This window comes from Pleurodeles waltl, chromosome 3_1, assembly GCF_031143425.1.
Source record: "Pleurodeles waltl isolate 20211129_DDA chromosome 3_1, aPleWal1.hap1.20221129, whole genome shotgun sequence".
Taxonomy (NCBI): domain Eukaryota; kingdom Metazoa; phylum Chordata; class Amphibia; order Caudata; family Salamandridae; genus Pleurodeles; species Pleurodeles waltl.
This window is the reverse complement of record NC_090440.1, coordinates 1,571,596,229-1,571,616,479: the sequence shown is the minus strand read 5'-3', so window position 1 is coordinate 1,571,616,479 and position 20,251 is coordinate 1,571,596,229.

Below are 20,251 nucleotides of genomic sequence, written 5' to 3'. Positions count from 1 at the left end.
CAGAAGAATCTATTCAAGATATCCAAAGTTGTTTTGTATTTTTTCCGCACAATGTTGCTCATTAGTGCAGTGCTATGCGAATTTTGTATAGCATATGTACGTGTATATCCATTCAAATGTCTGTAGTCTAAAACTATTCTATATGAATGGTCTGGTTTTGCTACAGGAAATAAGGGATTATTCATCGGTGAGATACAGGTCTCAATCACTCCCTGGTATTCTAATTGTGTAAGTATTTCTCTCACCGGTGCCCTTGCTTCATGTTTTATGGGATACTGCGGTTGTGGCTGATGTTCACCTTTAATGGGAATTACATGATATGGAGAATCACTGTCCCATCCTACGTGATTTCTATATAACGCAGGTGCCTGTGTGACAGCCCATTCTATAGAATAGGATTCAGCGAGTTCCTGTGGAACAAGGGGCAAGAAGGAAGGTTTAATAACCTCCTCCCCAGCTGGGCAAGTGCAGACAAAATCAGGCGGCCAATCTTGTTCAGCCAACAAACTGTCATATATCTTAACTACACGATCCCAAAAAGATTGCGTGTATTGTGCGTTCAATATCTCCTTCCAATTGTAAAGTTACTCTATACACCCTATCGGGTTCGGAGACCCGCATATCTGCTGTTTCTACTTGGATGAAGTCATCAGTTGCTTTCACCTCCAGATGCTCTAGAAGATTCAGGTGAACTATTGTGACCTCTGCCGTGCTGTCTAGTAGTGCTGGAGCCCACTTCTTGTTCTTCAAGAGAACCCTCTTCCTGAGTGGCATGTCTAACTGAGACTGCTGCCACTTTTTTCTTTTTCAACTGTTGTTTTTGTTGTACCGGTTTCTCTTCCTTCTTGACAGAAACCTCCGAAGAGCGTTGTGATTCCTGTCTCGGTTTCACGTACTCTGTTCTCCGCTCTGACCACTCACCTCTCTCATTTCTCTTTTCCGATGAGTCCTGAAAGGAACGAGATTGGCGTGTATCAGTATATTGATATCTATGAGGCGTTTTTATATTATCTCTATTCCTGAGATTATACCTATTCTGTGGGGTATCCGTACGTGGAGATTCTCCCGTTTCTTTTTTAGGTGTTTGTTGTTTTTTCTCCCAGCGCTTCTTAGTACCCTCAGGTTGTTGTTTAGTATTGTCTTTATTACTTTTTCCCTAAAATTTAGGTTTTTGCGGTCTAGCCCCCAGGCTATCACGACCGATACTAGAATAAGTTTCCGCTATTATTTTAGGCAGTTCCCACTCCTGATCTTGTTGCGGAACGTCACGAAGACGCATACGCACTGCAAGTGCAACTGCTTCCCCTTTAAGATTACTTAGGATAATTGAAGAAACAGTGGCAAAGTTGCATTCCTAAATCTAAGGCCGGGGCAGCCCCGTATTCATCTTGAATTTGCTTAAGCACTTCCAGTAGGTTGGCTAGTGTTGGTGTACCGTGTGCCGTTGTATAGAGCGCGGCAAACACCGTGCCCCATGTATTACAATGATCCACTGTGGGAACCATCCCAAAGGGTAAACACATAGTTAAAATTCTATGTTTGTCCTGAGGTCCCGTATGGGGAAATACCACCTCCAGCGTATAAATTTTTTGTGCCAGCCAAAATGGAGTCTCCTCCCGCTTTGCTGGGACTATACCCATAATAAAGTGTACAGTCACTGGATTTACACCTGGTGTTACTGCGTGTAGTTGTGCTGGAGCAGCACGCGCTGGGTTTGTATTCAGTGTCTGCATTACAAATTGTACTAATCGTCTATATATTGCTGTTAAGTCAGTATATAAGCGTCGAACCTCAGCCACCGCCATATTTGCAGCCGCAGGATGAGGTGTATATGTGGCCAACAAAGGACAGGTAGGACCTTATTTACTTAGTGGACCTAACCTTACTGGTAATATCGTATGGGGTAGGGCACCATCAAGCCAATTATTATGTTCTTGATAAGGTAGAGGTATCTCTAAATATGCGTCTGCCCTGTATTGTCCAGGCGCGTTCACTACTGTACATGTATGGAATGTATTTGTGTTCCCATCAACTGCTGGAAATGTGACCCAAGAGTAAAAAAGTTCTGTTCTATAGGCTGCGTGGGCGTCCACCACAAACGTGACTGGACCACCCTGGGCCTTAAGGCCGTGTGCTAGAAAATGTGCTGTGAGCGGTTGTCTCATGTTAAGAGCTATTTGTACAACCTGGGGATTCGCCATTAGAAAAGCACCAAGAATTCAGAGAAGGCACACCAAGATGTTTTTTTTTCCTCTTAAGGTTCAAGCTTGAACAACCACCCACTGTAAATAGGGTTACCTATACGGCGGTGGTGGAAATCCTCAGTACGACGGACGTCTCCGTATATGGAACTGAGGGATCATTATATTATATGAGACAGAGATATACCGGTGGACCCGAAAATTAGAGCCTGACCAAACGTTGGCAGCTCCATGTCGCATAGGCTCTCATTATCCTAAAGAGACTGCTGGATTTGAGTGGAAAGATCGTTCACAGTGCGGGGGACTAAGTCTGACCCACGATGAAGGACCCTTGTCACTCTAAATCCGGGTTTTGCTCCGGCTAACTAGCAGTGCCTCATCTCTCCCGAAGGGAAGAGTCAATTGGGCAGCCGAGCGCATGACATCTTAGTACTTCCCAGGGAAGTCGTGGTCACTCAGGTCACAACCGGTTCTCCCATACACATTGCGGTCTCATATATAAATGACAAAGGCAGTTTGAGTTTTAAAGATTGATTTAATAAAATGACTGCATTTTAGATAGCAAAGCGTGAGCTGCAATAACCAGAACTACACAACACAGTAGGATTAAAATAGTAACGATGAGAGTGAAGCACAAAAATAAGGCTATCATAGTGCAACTAGATTAGGTTCTCTCTAAGTTATATTTTGAGCACACAGGCACCTCAGGGGGGACTAGGAGGGGGGGCACCTCAGCCTGATGAACACATGGCACCACTGCTGCACGAGGGGGCTCCATGCCCATTGCTGTATCCTGGGGAGTGCAAAGCCACAGTCTCACAAGTCTCTCCAGTGGGTGGTTTGCACGCTGCTGTATCCTGGGGAGAGCAAAGCCACAGTCTCACAAGTCTTTCCTGTGTGTGGTTTGCCCATTGCTGTATCCTGGGGAGTACAAAGCCACAGTCTCACACGTCTTTCCAGTGGGTGGTTTGCCCACTGCTTCATCCTGGGCAGTGCAAAGCCACAGTCTCTCAAGTGGATAATAGTCTCCACTGGTTCTGGAGGGGGCCTGGTGCCCAGAGTGCTTCATCCTGCCAAGGACTGAGGTAGTGGATGTGATACCCCACTGGTTCTGGGGGGACCATGGTGCCCAGAGTGCTTCATCCAGCCAAGGACTGAGGTATTGGATGTTATACTCGACTGGCTCTGGAGGGGGCCTGGTGCCCAGAGTGCTTCGTCCTGCCAAGGAGTGAGGTAGTTGATGTGATACTCTACTGGTTCTGGATGGGGCCTGATGCCCAGAGTGCTTCATCCTGCCAAGGACTGAGGTAGTGGATGTGATACTCCACTGGTTCTGGAGGGGGCCTGGTGTCCAGAGTGCTTCATCCTGCCAAGGACTGAGGTAGTGGATGTGATACTCCACTGGTTCTGGAGGGGGCATGGTGCCCAGAGTGCTTCAAGTGCACTGTGGCGGTAATATTCCCTCACCTGGGTGTGCGTGCCAGGAGATTGGTGAGGTGCAGGTAGCATGATACGCCATGGATGCAGCGATACCCCACACTGCTGCAGCTTCACCTTCCAACTGCAGGTGCAAACAGTGATGGAAGTAATGCCTCATGGAAGCTGCCCAGGGTCCAGGAACTCTCCTCCAGCCTCAGACGACTGACCACTGGGGATGGTAGCCATGTCAGCGGTGGTGCCAGTGTCCGAGGATGCCACGGGCCGTGGTGGTGCTTGCGGCGGTGTCTGTGGCGGCAGTGTTTGCGTCTGTGTCTGTGGCGGCGCTGATGGCAGCGGTGCATGGGTCGGCACCTGCTGAGGGACACAGCAGGACATCTCCCCCAGCCTCGGACGGCTGCCCACTGGGGAAGAAGCTGGGGACTGTCGAGGAGGCTGTAGACATGCTGGGGCGGTGCAGGTGGTGGTGCTTGCGGCGCTGTCTGTCGCAGTGGAGCTAGCGGTGGTGTCTGTCGTGGCGGTGCTGGCGGCGGTGCTGGCGGCGGTGCTGGCGGCGGTGTGGGCGGCACTGCTGGCGGCGGTGCATGCGTCAGCACTTGCTGAGGGACAAAGCAGGACGTCTCCTCCAGCCTCGGACGGCTGCCCACTAGGGAAGAGGCTGGGGACTGTTGTTGAGGCTGTGGACTTGCCGGGGCGGTGCAGGTAGCGGTGCAGGTGGCGGTTGTGGTGGCGGGGCAGTTAGCGGTGTTTGCCGCCATACAGGATGGCATGGTCGTGGACAGAAAGTGTAACACTAGTCCCTCAGTAGGTGCCCCCATGCCCTCACCTGACCTGCTCTTCAGCATTTGGCCCTTCCCCAGCTTTGACGGTGCCGCAGTTATCTTGCCACTATCCCCTTTGTTTTTTGCTGAGCCCTTGGTGGCTGGTAGTTTTGGCTTTTCCCAATGGGATGTGGGCACCTTCTTCACCTTGGCAGGTGGCGGAATGTCCTTGCCCTCTCTACGTGGCACACTGGTAGCCCTGATGGGTGGCGCTCTCTATGACCCCTCAGTTGCTGGCACCACTGTGCCTGGGGATGTGGTGGCTGAGGTGCTGGGCTGGGACCTGGAAAGCCTAACCCTAGGGGAAGGACGGGGGGGAGGTGTAGGGAAGAGGTCAATGTTAGCCAGAAAGAGTTTTTAGACACACTGGGATGGGATGATGGAGGGGGTTTGGGAGTGGAGGTAGAGGTAATGGTTGTAGAAGGTGTACGTCTGCTGAATTGGGGTGAAGGTGCATGGGCCGGAGGCTGTTGTGAGGTGGATGGCTATTGGGTGGGTGTGTGCCTGCGTATGTGTACTTTGGGAGGAGGGCTCACTGACACACTGGGAGAGGACACTGGGGATGTGTGAATGGTAGTGGGGGTGGTGAGTGCACGTGAACGGTGTGTGTTGATGGGCGTGCTGGTGATGTAGGTAGTGGCTGAGGATGTAGTGCATGCAGGTGTGAGTGGAGATGAGACAGGGAGGGAGGAGGAGGAGGATGTGGAGGAGAGGGACACAGTGGAGGCAGTGGATGTTGGTGTGTCTGTATGGGGATGGTGCTTGTGTGAGTGCCTGTGGGATGTGTGGTGCTTATGTTTGCCATGTCCACTCTTGTGTGCTGATGAGTGTGCATGGTGGTCTGATGGTGTGCTTGGGATAGGCTGAGGTACAGGGGATTGGGTCTGGGTGGAGGAAGTTGGAGGGGGGATGCTGGACACAGGGACAATGGCTGCCATCAGTGCTGAGGCTAGAGCCTGAAATGCTCTCTGTTGGGATGCCTGCCCAGAATGAATGCCCTCCAGGTATGCATTTATTTGTTGCAAATGCCTCTCTACACCCTGGATGGCATTCATTCATTTAACTTTATTTCGGTAAGTAAAAACATACCATAAAAGTACAATACAAGCAGCATAAATTGTTAATTTTGTAAATTGGTAAAACACTTAAAAATATAAACACAGTAAAAATGTAAAAGAGATAGTAGAAAATAAAAATTCGAACAGAATGATCACAATATATATCTCCTAAATTTAGAGTGTACCACACAACAAGGACCCTAATCCCTATGCCCATGGGGATTCAATAATGCAATAAAACAGTATCTTAATATTAAAAATTAAATACTAAAATCAGACATCAAAAGGTCAATTAAAGTGCATACATAGATCTTAAAATTAGCTATCCAGTCTTCTTCTTTAAAGTTGCTAGTCTAAGGCGCCAGATTGATTCGAGGAATTTTGCCACTGGTAAAACTTCCTCAGGAGATGGATCAGATTTAAAAATTCTCTCAGCATACAAATGAGACCTGCCGCCTATAGATTTGCAGAGAGGGATAATCCAGCAAGCTCTTTGTTTGCAATATGCATGACAATAAAAGAGAACATGTGAAATAGACTCTTCACGTTGGCAGCCCATCGGGCAGAGCTTGGAACTATTAGTAGAACAATGCCAATTGTACGTTAGGGAACACAAGGGGAGGGACCCTATTCTGAGTCTAACAAAAAGAGCTTGCGCAAATGGAGATAATGCTATATCCATATAAGGCTCAAAGTCAGAGTGGCATTTGAGTGATAAATAATTATCACACATTGACAACGGAACAATCTTAGTAAATTGCACAATCTGAGCATTGGAAGGCATTCACAATGGTAGATTGCCCAACAGTGAGGGATCTCAGGAGGTCAATAGCCTCCTCACTGAGGGCAGCAGGGCTGACTGGGGCAGGGCCTGAGGTGCCTGGGGCGAAAGAGATGCCCACCCTCCTGGGTGTGCGGGCACGGACACACGCTGAGGGGCTGCTGGGAGGGCGGTGCTGGTAGGAGGGGTGGCGGCTGTACCTGTTGATGCGTTTGGCACAGAGGTGCCCGCCACCGCAAGGGAGCTCTCATCAGAGGAGGAGTCGCTGTCACTGCTGTCTGCTCCTGTCCCTGCCGTGGAGCTCCCCTCGCCCTCCATCGCACTGGTGGCTTCAGACTCCGTTGCTTCACCCTCCAGGGCCATGTGGGTTGCAGCTCCCTCCTGCTCCGGTGCCAATGCTCCTCCGCCTGATGATGCTATTGCATACAAGAACAGGGAGATCACAAAAAGGGGGGGAAGACAGAAGAAAGACATGTTCAGTGCATCCAACACCACTAACGTTGGCAGACACAACACACAGGGAGCAGCCCTCTGCACTACGCCATGCACTGACAGTTCCTAGGAATTTCAGCTGACCATGGGGTATGAGGCCTAAGACAATCGCTTCACACCTGGAAGTCACAGGAGCCTGACTAGGTGTAGATGGCTCTTACCACTGGTGGGTTGGGGTGCCACATAGCCTGCCTCACAAGGGACCTTGCCTACCACCTTTGCCGTGGTCTAGGGGAACCCACTGTCCACCTCCCTCACCCAGACATCTTGTAATGCACGCAGAGTTAGCTGAATGAGACTGTACTCACCCCCTTGTGGCTGCTGTGATGCCCTCAAGCACCCATCCAGCTCCGGATACGCCACCGGCAGGATCCAGAACATCAGGGGGGTCATGGTGTGATGGGCACCCCTCCCACGTTGGGAGGCCATCCCCAGCTGGGCCTCCGCCATCTTCTTGCTCCAGCGGCGCAGGTCCTCCCATCTTTTACGGCAGTGGGTGCTCCGTCTGTGGTAGACCCGCAGGGTCCGGACGTCATTGGCGACCTTCTTATGGTGGGCGCTGACCTAGAGGATTGGTACAGGGGGAAAGGAAATTACTTACCCATCCGGATCCTCATACTCATTGCCCCCAGTTCCCACCCATGCCCTGACGCACATACACTCCCCATCTGCACATGCAGGCCTCAGCCCCCCCCCCATGTATCTTCCATCCACAACACTCAAAACAGCATTGCCCATGCAGCATGCTCACAGTGTACTCACCTGTTCGTCTGGAGGACCGTACAGTTGCGTGTACTGGGGGAGGACCCCATCCACTAGTTTTTCAAACTCCTCCAAAGTGAAGGCAGGGGCCCTTTTCCCAGACACATGAGCCATCGCTGCTTCCAGACACAGGTCACAGCAGCACTTGCAGTGTAGGTCCTCTCCTGTTGAAGGTCAGGTATCAAGTGAGTGAACAGATAGAAAATGGCGGTCATGTCCGCGGTGGTGCGTACCGTCACTGCCGGCGTACATCGTCATTGGCTCCTGGGACCCATAGGGCCCAATGTTAACCAACGCAGAATTGTGCCGTGGTCTTCGACCGCCCACCGCGACGGTGTACAACCCCAGCGCAGTTACCTCATATCCCCTTGTCCCACCTTACAGGTCAGGCAGCCGCCATTTCAGGAGGCCACATGGGATGGATGTTAACTGCATCACACATATCTAGGCCGGGAATATAGACAGATACCGGCACATTGCGGCTTAATGACGTTTCTGCAAATAACACATTGTGATACCTCAGTGTTGGATGACTCTGCTCACTGTTCTCCTCCATAGGTCACGTCCGCTGCGGCAGGTGATGAGATGGCGGCATCCTCTGGTGTACAGACCCCTGGTGGACCTGTCAACAATGGAAGAGAGACACATCATAGTCACATACAGGCATGATCGTGCAACAATCCAGGAACTGTGTGCCTCGCTGGAGCCAGACCTGATGTCAGCTATCCGCCATCCCACAGGAATCCCCCTTCTAGTGCAGGTCCTGTATGTACTCCATTTCCTGGCCAGTGGGTCTTTTCAAACAACAGTGGCCATGGCATCAGGGATGTCCCAGCCAATGTTCTCTAATGTATTGTCTGCCCTGCTGAAACACATGTGCAGCTACATTGTGTTTCCTCAGGTGGAGGATTTGCACACAGTGAAAGGTGATTTCTATGCCCTGGGACATATCCCCAACATCATTGGTGCCATTGATGGGACACATGTGGCATTTCTACCACCCCGCAGGAATGAACAGGTGTATAGAAACCGGAAGAGCTACCATTTGATGAATGTGCAGATGGTGTGTTTGGCAGACCAGTACATCTCCCATGTGAATGCCAAGTATCCTGGCTCTGTGCATGACGCTTACATTTTGAGGAATAGCAGCATCCCTTATGTGATGGGCCAACTCCAGAGGCACCGTGTGTGGCTAATAGGTGAGGCCAAGATCCCAATACAGTTGACATAGGTGTCTGTCCATAATGGGGCTGTCCCTAAGGGTTAGTGTGTGTCTAAGAGTTGTCCTTCGACATTTGCAGGTGACTCTGGTTACCCCAACCTGTCATGGCAACTCACCCCAGTGAGGAATCCCAGGACAAGGGAAGAGGAACGCTACAATAAGGCACATGGGCGAACTAGGAGGGTGATCGAATGCACCTTCGGCCTCCTGAAGGCCAGATTCCGATGCCTCCATATGACAGGTGGTTCCCTATACTACTCACCGAAGAAGGTGTGCCAGATAATCGTGGCCTGCTGTATGTTGCACAACATGGCTTTGCGACGGCAGGTGCCTTTTCTGCAGGAGGATGGGCCAGATGGTGGTCTTGTAGCAGCTGTGGAGCCTGTGGACAGTGAAGAAGAGGAGGCAGAAGAAGAGGATATCGACAACCGAAACAACATCATCATGCAATACTTCCAGTGAGACACAGGGAAGAAGATGTCACTGCTTTCCACATCTCATACTATTGTTGGAGCTAGCATAGGTCTGTCATTTTCACTCAGTGTATGGACCCTGACTTGTCACTTTGACTTTCAATTTCACAGATCTGGTCCCACTTTGTGCCCTCTGCTATGTTTACTCCTGGCCTACAGCTGTGTTAAATTGGTATGTGAACAAATAAATTGACATTGCTATGTTCCAAAGTTATTGCAATTACACATTTGTGAAAGCACAGACTGACTCCAGATTGTTTTGTGATTGAAGTGTGTTTATTCCTGTGCAAATAAGTGGAGGGGGCTGTAAAATTGGCTCCGGTGATGGTGGAGGAATGTCCATGGCAGAGTCCAGTCTATTTGTTTCACAGGTGCATTGTCCAAAGGGGCATAGGAAGTGGAGCAATGGCAGTTTAAGGATGGACAGGGTGACATTGTGGGACAGGAGGGTGACATTCGGGGGGGGGTCTCATTTCATGACGGGGCCTTGGCAATGTTCTCTATCTTGTTCCTGGATCTCAGGGACCGTTTGTGGGGTGGTTCTCCATCTGCCGGGGGTGGGGTGCTGGTGTCCCATTGTTCCTGTGGTGGTGCCTCCTGTCCACTAGTGCCGGCGGAGCTGGAGGGCTGTTCATCGTCCAGGCTAGTGTCAGGGGCCCCTTTTTGTGCCACTGTGTCCCTCCTGTTGTTGAGAAGGTCTGCCAGCACCCCTGCAATGGTGACCAGGGTATTGTTAGTGGACTTCAGGTCCTCCCTGATCCCGAGATAGTATTCCTCCTGCAGCCACTGGGTCTCCTGAAACTTGGCCAGTACCATTGTCATGGTCTCCTGGGAATGATGGTGAGCTCCCATGATGTTGGAGAGTGCCTCGTGGAGTGTTGGTTCCCTTGGCCTGTCCTCCCCCTGTTGCACAGCAGTCCTCCCAGTTTCCCTGTTATCCTGTGCCTCTGTCCCCTGAACAGTGTGCCCACTGCCCCTGACCCCAGGTCCCTGATCGTCCTGTGTTAGTGGGGTTGCCTGGTTTCCCTGTAGTGGTGGACACACTGCTGATTGACGTGTCCTGGGGACAGAGCGATGGGCCCAGTGGGTGGGTGCTGTGGTGGTGTTTCCTGAGGGGGGAGGTTCTGTGGTGGCTTGTGACAGTGGCAGGTGAACCGACTGTCCCGAGGTCCCAGATGGGCCGGGCTGGTCATCTTGATCCAGGCGTGTAGAGCTGCTGTCATCACTGTGGGCCTCCTCTGTGGGGGGACTGGCTATGTCTGGCACCTCCTGTCCGGTGACGTTGGGTAGGGGTTCTGTTGGGGTGTAAATGCATAGTTATTGTATCTGTGTGTGCCATTGTGGGCAATGGGTGAGTGACCCTCTGCTCCTGTGCTTGCATTATTGTCTTTGCCCTTGTGTGATTGTAAATTGTGGGGCCTGGGTGAGTCTCTGTAGTGGACATGCTTGGGTGATGGGTGTCCATGCATTGGTTTTTACATGCAGGGATTGGTTTTGGGATGTGTGGGTTGTGTTGGTGGGGTATCTGTCGGTTGTTGGGGTGATGGGTGTGAGGGTAAGGGTGGGAGTATGTGATGGCATGCAGTTGGGGTGGGGAGGATAAAGTAGTACAAATATGTCTTACCAGAGTCCAGTCCTCCTGCTACTCATGCGAGGCCCTCATGATGCATAATTGCCAAGACCTGCTCCTCCCATGTTGGTAGTTGTGGGGGAGGAGGTGGGGGTCCACTGCCAGTCCTCTGTACAGCAATCTGGTGTCTGAAGACCACGGAATGCACCTTCCCCCGTAGGTCGTTCCACCTCTTCCTGATGTCATCCCGTGTTCTTGGATGCTGTCCCACTGTATTTACCCTGTCGACAATTCTGCGCCATAGCTCCATCTTCCTTGCAATGGATGTCTGCTGAACCTGTGATCCGAATAGCTGTGGCTCTACCCAGACGATTTCCTCCACCATGACCCTGAGCTCCTCCTCAGAGAACCTGGGGTGTCCTTGGGGTGACATGATGTGGTGTGGGTGATGTGTGAGGTGGTGTTTGTTGTGATGTGTGAGGTGATGTGTTGGTGTATGTTGTTTGCGGTGTGTGGATGTTGTGTAAGTGATGGTGTCGTGTGTCTGTGGATGCTGGTGTGCTTTCAAATTTCTGGTAGTAAGGGTTTGTGGGTGATGTGGGTGTGTGCTTTATATTGAATTAGGTGTGTTTGTGTGGTGTGTGTATGTGTATCAGGTGTGTGTATTTCAAATTGTCCAATGTGGTTGTGTTTTGTAGATGTGTGTGTATTTTGAGAGTGGCGGTGTGTACCGCCAGTGGTTCACCGCGGTTGAAAGACCGATGCGTTGGTACATGGGTCGTGATAGTGTGAGCATATTCTTGTTGGCGTAATGGTGTCGGTTTTGGTATCGCCAGTTTATCACCGACCTTTGGTGTAGTGGACTTGTGTGGGTGTCTGTATTGTGGCGGATTCCGGGCTGTAGGTCATAATACCTGGAGCGGAATTCCACAGCCACAGCGGTATGATGGCGGTCTTCTGCACGGCAGTAAGCAGGATTTACCGCCAGGGTTGTAATGAGGGCCAATGTGCCTTGGTTTAGTCATCAGATTATGAGTTAACTCCACTATCTAGTCATTGCACACTATTTACATTAGTACACCATTTGGATTTTGGCATTATTTCTGATGGTCAGTACAATGCAACAACACACATTATCATGACCTGTCTAAACTGTGTCAAATTGCTATCTTTGTTTGGTGTCTGTCTTCCCAGTGGACATGCATTTGGCACAGAATGTTGGCATGCACACATTTTTGGATTTACAAGATGTTGCCCAGTTCTGTTTGTTGCACATTGCAACATACCTTTATTGTGTATTTACTAGCATGAGTGATGTGAGTGTTTTGATGTTTACAGTGACAATCTAGTAAACTTTCAAAATGTTATTTTTCTTAAATGTATTGGTATTTTAGTACACTTTCATGTAGTCCCTATATCTGTGATCCCTTGATGTGACTTATACATCTGCAAAAAAACTTCTACACAATTTGGTCTCTCTGCGATGTTTCAGCAATTATAGGCATATTTTGGTATTGGTCATCATTTTACTCATCATCATCCTGCAGGCCTTAATGGTCTTCATTTGACTCTCCCCACAGGACATTGATCTGCACACATATGTTGTGCAAAATGCAGCACAGTTCATTAGCTACTGCCATGGAGAGATTAGTGAATGCATATTAATGTGGCACATGATAGTCTACACATGACAGTACACTGTGTCCACTATGTTGAAAATACATAAGGGGTAAAACATGTGGGAGTCTTGTGCTGTACAGTGCAACTGGTGAACTATAAAAACTGCACTGCCGCACTGTTTGAGGACAGTGTAGGATATATTTTCCAACATGATGCAGTGACCTGAGATTGCAGCCTGCACTGGCAGACAATGAGCAACATTGCACCAAGAGAGGCACATTATCTTAATGGTGAATATGTGGCTTACTGCTCTATGAAATGTGTTTTGTGTATGAGGGGCTACCTTGCTGCGCCGCCTGTACCCTTGGAGGACTGATAGAGTAGGTTTGTGTGGCGCAAAATGGCCTACACATAGGATGGCAGGTTTGTATATGATGACTAATGTAATTTTTCATGGTACACATGACCTGGAGTGGGCAAAAAATGTAAACCTTTCTTGGGTTCAGAGGTATTGGATACATGACATATCTCATGACCATGTGGACACATAGGGGGTCATTCCGACCCTGGCGGTCAGTGTTAAAGCGGCGGCCAACCCGCCAACAGGCTGGCGGTCCAAAAAATGGAATTCTGACCCTGGCGGGAACCACCAACACAGGCCGCCGCTTTAACACTCCGACCGCCACGGCGGCACAAACAAACAGCGCGGCGGTCACCACCAACAGCCAGGCGGCAGACAATGTATCGCCCACCGTATCACGACTCACCAATCCGCCACCTTTTCCGGGGCGGGAGCCCCGCCGATAAAAACACGGCGGAAACAGACATTTCCAATGGAAAACGCTCACCTCCACACACTCCACGCGGAATCGGAACAGCATGGAACCGGAACTCCACATCCTCCCAGCCATTGCCTTCCTGCTCTTCTTCCAGGATCACGAACGTCGCCGCAGACGACAACGTGAGTACTGCACCTACGACACAGGGGAGGGGGGAGGAGGAAAGGTTACGGCCACACACATACGCCACACACCCACCCCCACCCTCACCCCCACCGAAATACCTACACACCAATGCAGATTAAAAAGTCAGAGTGACATCCCCAAACCCCCAAAACAAAAATGCAAAGACAAAAGGCAATGATTGTAAAAATAGAACTATATTATAGCAATAATTAAGTATAGCGAACTTAGCAATATATAAAGAATTATTACACATCTAGAACTATATATATACAAGTAGCAAAAGTCCGGCACAGTTTTGCAAAGTTCAAATGTCCGTGGGCCAATGTGCAGCAACACATGGGCAAAGCCCACACACGAGATCGAGTCCATTGAAGAGAACACTGCTGGGGCATCACAAAAATAAAATACTGGCACCTCAGGGGGAAGGGAAGGGGGAGCACCTCAGCCACATGAGTCCACGACGCCAGATGCATGAAGGGCCTCCATGCCCACTGTGCCATCCTGGGGAGTGCAAAGCCACAGTCTCTCAAGTCTCTACAGTGGGTGGATTGCCCACTGTGCCATCCTGGGGAGTGCAAAGCCACAGTCTCTCAAGTCTCTACAGTGGGTGGATTGCCCACTGTACCATCCTGGGGGGTGCAAAGCCACAGTCCATCAGGTGGATTACAGAGTCCACTGGTCATGAAGGAGGCATGGTGGGCAGAGTGCCTCGTGAAGCCCTGCCCGACACAGAACCGGGCCTGCCAATGGGCCAGCGGTGCTTGACAGGAGGGCCCAGCAGAGCGGTGCTTGAGATGAGGGCCCAGCGGAGCGGTGCTTGACAGGAGGGCCCAGCGGAGCGGTGCTTGACAGGAGGGCCCAGCGGAGCGGTGCTTGACAGGAGGGTCCAGCGGAGCGGTGCTTGACAGGAGGGCCCAGCGGAGCGGTGCTTGAGATGAGGGCCCAGCGGAGCAGTGCTTGACAGGAGGGCCCAGCGGAGCGGTGCTTGACAGGAGGGCCCAGCGGAGCGGTGCTTGACAGGAGGGCCCAGCGGAGCGGTGCTTGAGATGAGGGCCCAGCGGAGCGGTGCTTGAGATGAGGGCCCAGCGGAGCGATGCTTGAGATGAGGGCCCAGCGGAGCGGTGCTTAACAGGAGGGCCCAGTGGAGCGGTGCTTGACAGGAGGGCCCAGCGGAGCGGTGCTTGAGATGAGGGCCCAGCGGAGCGGTGCTTGACAGGAGGGCCCTGTTCAGCGGTGCCTGTCTTGGCGGGGCCCTGTTCAGCGGTGCTTCTCACGGCGGGCCCTGTTCAGCGGTGCCTGTCTTGGCGGGGCCCTGTTCAGCGGTGCTTCTCACGGTGGGGCCCTGTTCAGCGGTGCCTGTCTTGGCGGGGCCCTGTTCAGCGGTGCTCCTCACGGCGGGCCCCTGTTCAGCGGTGCTTCTCACGGCGGGCCCTGTTCAGCGGTTCTCCTCACGGCGGGGCCCTGTTCAGCGGTGCTTCTCAAGGCGGGGCCCTGTTCAGCGGTGCTTCTCACGGCGGGGCCCTGTTCAGCGGTGCCTGTCTTGGCGGGGCCCTGTTCAGCGGTGCTTCTCACGGCGGGCCCTGTTCAGCGGTGCTTCTCACGGCGGGGCCCTGTTCAGCTGTGCCTGTCTTGGCGGGGCCCTGTTCAGCGGTGCTTCTCACGGCGGGGCCCTGTTCAGCAGTGCTTCTCACGGCGGGGCCCTGTTCAGCGGTGCCTGTCTTGTGTTTCGAGTGAACCACACCTGGCCAATACTTCCCGCTCAGTCAGCATCGGACCTTTCTGTTGCGGGGCCCTCCTGTGATAGAGTCCTGGGGCCCTGGGTCTCCTCTGATACCCCTGAAATGGGGCTGGTGGGGCCCTCATGGCCAGGTCGGCTGCTCCCTGCCTTTTGCGCTTTGCTGCCCTTGCCCTCCTTGGCAGACTCTCCGTGGCCCTTGGCTCCCTTACCCGATGTGGCAGGTGAAGGTGCAAGGCTACCCTCCTTGGGGGCAGGCGTATCAGGCCTGTCACACCTGCCCTTCAGTTTTTTGCTCCTCTTCCCAGGGGGGGGGCTGGCTGTGCCTTTGCTGCTGGCCGATGTCCCTGCCCAAGGAAAGGGCGAACTCCAAAAACCAGGCACGACGTTCTTGGGAGTTGCTGGGCTGGTGGTGGCTGAGATGTTTTTGGAACTCTTACGAGATGGAGGGGGTGGGTCAGGTGAGGAAAAGAGGTCCAGTTTAGAGAGGAATAGTTTTTTAGGAGCAATGGTAAGGGTAGCTGGAGTGGGTATGGGAGTGGAGGAAGAGGATGTGGTTGTAGGAGAGTCAAGTCTGGTATCTTTGGGTGCAGGTGCTTGGGCTGGAGGCTGACGTGAGGTGGATGGCTGTTGGTTGGGTGCCTGCCTGCGTTTGTGTGGTTTGGAAGCGGGGGTGACAGACACACTGGGAGAGGACACAGGGGACGTGTACATGGCAGTGGGGGTGGTGACTGCACGTGTGCGGACTGGTCTGGAGGGTGTGCTGGTGATGGGTGTACTGGCTGATGGTGGTGTGCATGCAGGTGTGAGTGTAGACGTCACAGGGAGGGAGGAGGGAGACGAGGAGGCGGGGGACACAAAGGAGGTAGTGGCTGTTGGCATGTCTGCATCTGTATGTTGCTTGTGTGAATGCTTGTGTGTTCTGTGGTGCTTATGTCTGGATGAGCTTCCCTTGGGTGTTGAGGTGTGTGCAGGCTGGTCTGTAGGTGTGGATGGGATAGGCAGAGGAACAGGGGAGTGGGCCTGGGTGGAGGGAGTTAGAAGAGGGAGGCTGGAGACAGGGACAATCGCTGCCGTCAGTGCTGAGGCCAGAGCATTGAACGATCGCTGCTGGGCAGCCTGACCCGAATGAAGGCCCTCCAGGTATGCATTGCTTTGATGCCCCTCCCTCTCCACACCCTGGATGGCATTCAAAAGGGTAGACTGCCCAACAATGATGGTCCTCAGGAGGTCAATGACCTCCTCACTGAGGGCAGCAGGGGTGCCTGGGGCGAAGGAGATGGCCGCCTTCCTGGCCATGCGGGCACGGGCCGAAGGCCGAGGGGCTGCTGGGAGGGCGGAGTTGGTGCGCTGGGTGGCGGCTGTACCTGTAGTATCGGTGGGCACGGATGTTGCCGCCACCGCAAGGGAGCTCCCATCCGAGGACGTGTCGGTGTCACTGACGTCTGCACGGGTCCCCGTGGTGGAGCCCCCCTCGCCCTCCGTCTCACTGGTCATGTCGGAGTCTGTTGCATGGCCCTCCGGGGCCATGTGAGATGCAGCTCCCTCTTGCGCCGATGCCACTTCTCCTCCGCCTGATGATGCTAATGCACACATTCACAGAAAAACAAAGAAAATGGGGGGGGGTGGAGGAATAAAGACAAGTTGAGTGCATGCATTGGGGACACCGTTGGCGGAGAGGACAGACACAGAAGCCCCCTGCACTACGCTGCGCACTTGGGGTACACTACTCATTCACTGGGACATGCCCTACAAGCCTATGGGCGACAACTGCCCACACAGAATACACAGGTCCATGAATAGTGTTACTAGGCACCCTACAGAGGTGGGGGGCGGGGGCACAGGACCATACCTCACGGAGGGGCCTAGCCTACAGAAATCGCCCTGGCCTAGGGATACCCACAGCCCTCCTCCCCCACCCAGGCACCTCCACTGCGCGCAAATATAGCTGAATGTGCTGGTACTCACCCCCTTGTGTCTGCTGTGATGTCCTCAAGCGCCCATCTAAATCGGGGTAGGCCACCGACAGGATCCGGGACATCAGGGGGGTCAAGGTACGACTGGCACCCCTCCTAGGTTGGGAGGCCATCCCCAGCAGAGCCTCGGCGGTCTTCCTGCTCCCGCGGCGGATGTCCTCCCACCTCTTGCGGCAGTGGGTGCCCCGTCTGTTGTGGACCCCCAGGGCCCGGACGTCCTTGGCGATGGCATGCCAAATATCGATCTTCTGATGGGCGCTGACCTATGTGACATGTACAGGGGGGGAAAAGAAACATCATCACTTTTCTGCATGCTCGATGTGAGTTGCCCCCCCTCCCCAAACTTGCCATGTGGCACATGCTCTCATCTGTCGTGCCATGCATTCGTAATTCGCTCCCCTCCCCTCCATCGTACATCCACCCCACTCATCACAGGCATTGCCCACTATGCATTGGCCCCCGTGTACTCACCTGTTGGTCTGGAGGACCGTAGAGTAGCGCATACTGGGGGAAGACCCCGTCCACGAGCTTCTCCAACTCTTCGGAACTGAAGGCGGGGGCCCTTTCCCCAGTCGCAGTAGTCATTGTCACTTCCAGACCGAGGTCACAGCAGCACTTGCAGTATAGGTCCTCTCCTGTGGATGCTCAGGTCTCGTGTGATTAAGCAGAGAGAAAATGGCGTTCACGCTCGCGGCGGTGCGTACCGCGGCGGTGCGTACCGCGACCGCCGGCGCACATCGTCATTGGCTCCTGAAACCCATAGGGTTCAATGTTAACCAATGCTGCTTTGCACCGCGGTCTTCGACCGCCTACCGCCACGGCGTGCCACGCCAGCGCAATGACCTCACTTCACATTGTCACACTTCACAGGTCAGGCAGCTGCCATTTCAAGGGCCCACATGGCTTAATTCCTACTGTGTCATACATGGCTAGGCCTTGCATCAACACTCATACAACCCATTCAATCCAGAGAGATTCGTGTACTGTGCAGGCTGTGGGAACTTACCTGTGGGTTGATTGACTCTGTGCTCCATGTTGTCCTTCCTAGGCACCGTCCGCTGGGACTTGCGAGGAGACGGAGGAATGTTCCCGTGTACAGACCGCTGGTGGACCTGTCGACAATGGAAGAACGACATGTCATACTCACCAACAGACTCAACAGTGCCACTATACAGGAACTGTGTGCCCAGCTGGAGCCAGACCTGATGTCACCCATCCGCCAACCCACAGGGATTCCGCCTCTAGTGCAGGTGCTGTCAGTACTCCATTTTTTGGCTAGTGGATCATTTCAAACTACAGTGGCCATTTCATCTGGGATGTCTCAGCCTATGTTTTCAAGGGTATTGTCCAGAGTGTTGTCTGCCCTGATGAAATACATGCGGAGCTACATCATTTTCCCTGAGGTGGGTGACTTGTCTACAGTTAAGGGTGATTTCTATGCCCTTGGACACATTCCCAATATCATTGGTGCCATTGATGGTACCCATGTGCTTTGGTCCCCCCAAAAGACAATGAACAGGTGTACAGGAACCGAAAAAGTTATCATTCGATGAATGTCCAGGTGGTCTGTTTGGCTGACCAGTACATCTCCCATTTAAATGCCAAGTTCCCTGGGTCAGTGCATGACGCGTACGTCATGCGAAATAGCAGCATCCCTTATGTGATGGAACAGCTACAGAGACAGCGTGTGTGGCTAATTGGTGACTCTGGTTACCCCAACCTGCCTTGGCTATTGACCCCAGTGAGGAATCCCAGGACAAGGGCAGAGGAACGGTACAATGAGGCCCATGGGCGTACTAGGAGGGTGATCGAGCGGACCTTCGGCCTCCTGAAGGCCAGGTTTAGGTGCCTGCATATGACAGGTGGATCCCTAATGTACTCACCAAAGAAGGTGTGTCATATCATCGTGGCCTGCTGCATACTTCACAACCTGGCTTTGCGACGCCAGGTGCCTTTCCTGCAGGAGGATGGTCCAGATGGTGGTGTTGTGGCCGCTGAGGAGCCTGCGGAGAGTGAAGAGGAGGAAGACGAAGAGGACGAAACAGACAACAGGGACAGAGTGATACTGCAGTATTTCCACTAACACACAGGTAAGAATCTACTCCTGCATTTTATTATATCTGTAACAGTACTGGCTCTCTACTGTCTGACCTTTCACCCCAATGTATGGTAACTTAGTTGTGAATTTGCCTTCCTATATCAGTGATCTGGTCCCCACGGAGTGCCCTCTGGTTTGTTTCCCCATGGACTACCGCTGTGTGACACTGGTATGTTGTCATCACAATGTAATTGGACATTTTTGGTTGGTTATATCGAATACATTTGGTTTAAAAAAAAAAATAGCAGACTCCAGATGGTTTTTGTGCAATAATTGTGTTTATTGAAGTGCAAAAATTGGTGTATAGTTCAAAAAGGGTGATGGGTGATGGTGGAGGCATGTCCATGGCAGAGTCCAGACTCTCGTTCGCACAGGTGCATTGTCCATATGCCTGTGGAAGGTAGAGCAGGGGCAGTTCAAGGTTGGACAGGGTGAACAAGTGGGACAGTGGGATGACATCCGGGGGGATCCGTGCAAGGCGGGGGTCTTGACATCCTACTCTGTCTTCTTCCTAGATCTCAGGCCTTTCTTGCGGGGTGGTTCATGTTCTGCAGGGGGTGGGGTCCGGGTGGCCTGTTGCTGTTGTGTCGGGGCCTCCTGACCACTAGCGCCAGTGGAGGTGGTGGGCTGTTCTTCCTCCATGCTAGTGGCAGGGGCCCTTTGGGGGGCCACATGGTCCCGCAATGTGGTGACAATCTGGTTGAGTGCCACCACGATTGTACCCATTGCGGAACTGATGCTGCGCAGTTCTTCCCGGAACCCCATGTACTGGCCCTCCTGCATGGCCTGGATCTCCTGGAACCTGGCCAGGACCGTCGCCATCGTCTCTTGGGAGTGGTGGTACGCTCCCATGATGGTGGTGAGGGCTTCTTGGACAGTGGGTTCCCTAGGCCTGTCCTCCCTCTGTCGCACAGCAGCCCTCCCAGTTCCCCTTTGTTCCTGGGCCTCTGTCCCCTGGACGGTGTGCCCACTACCACTGCCCCCAGGTCCCTGTTGTTGTTGGGGTGGTGGGTTGCCCTGGGTGCCCTGTAGTGGTAGAC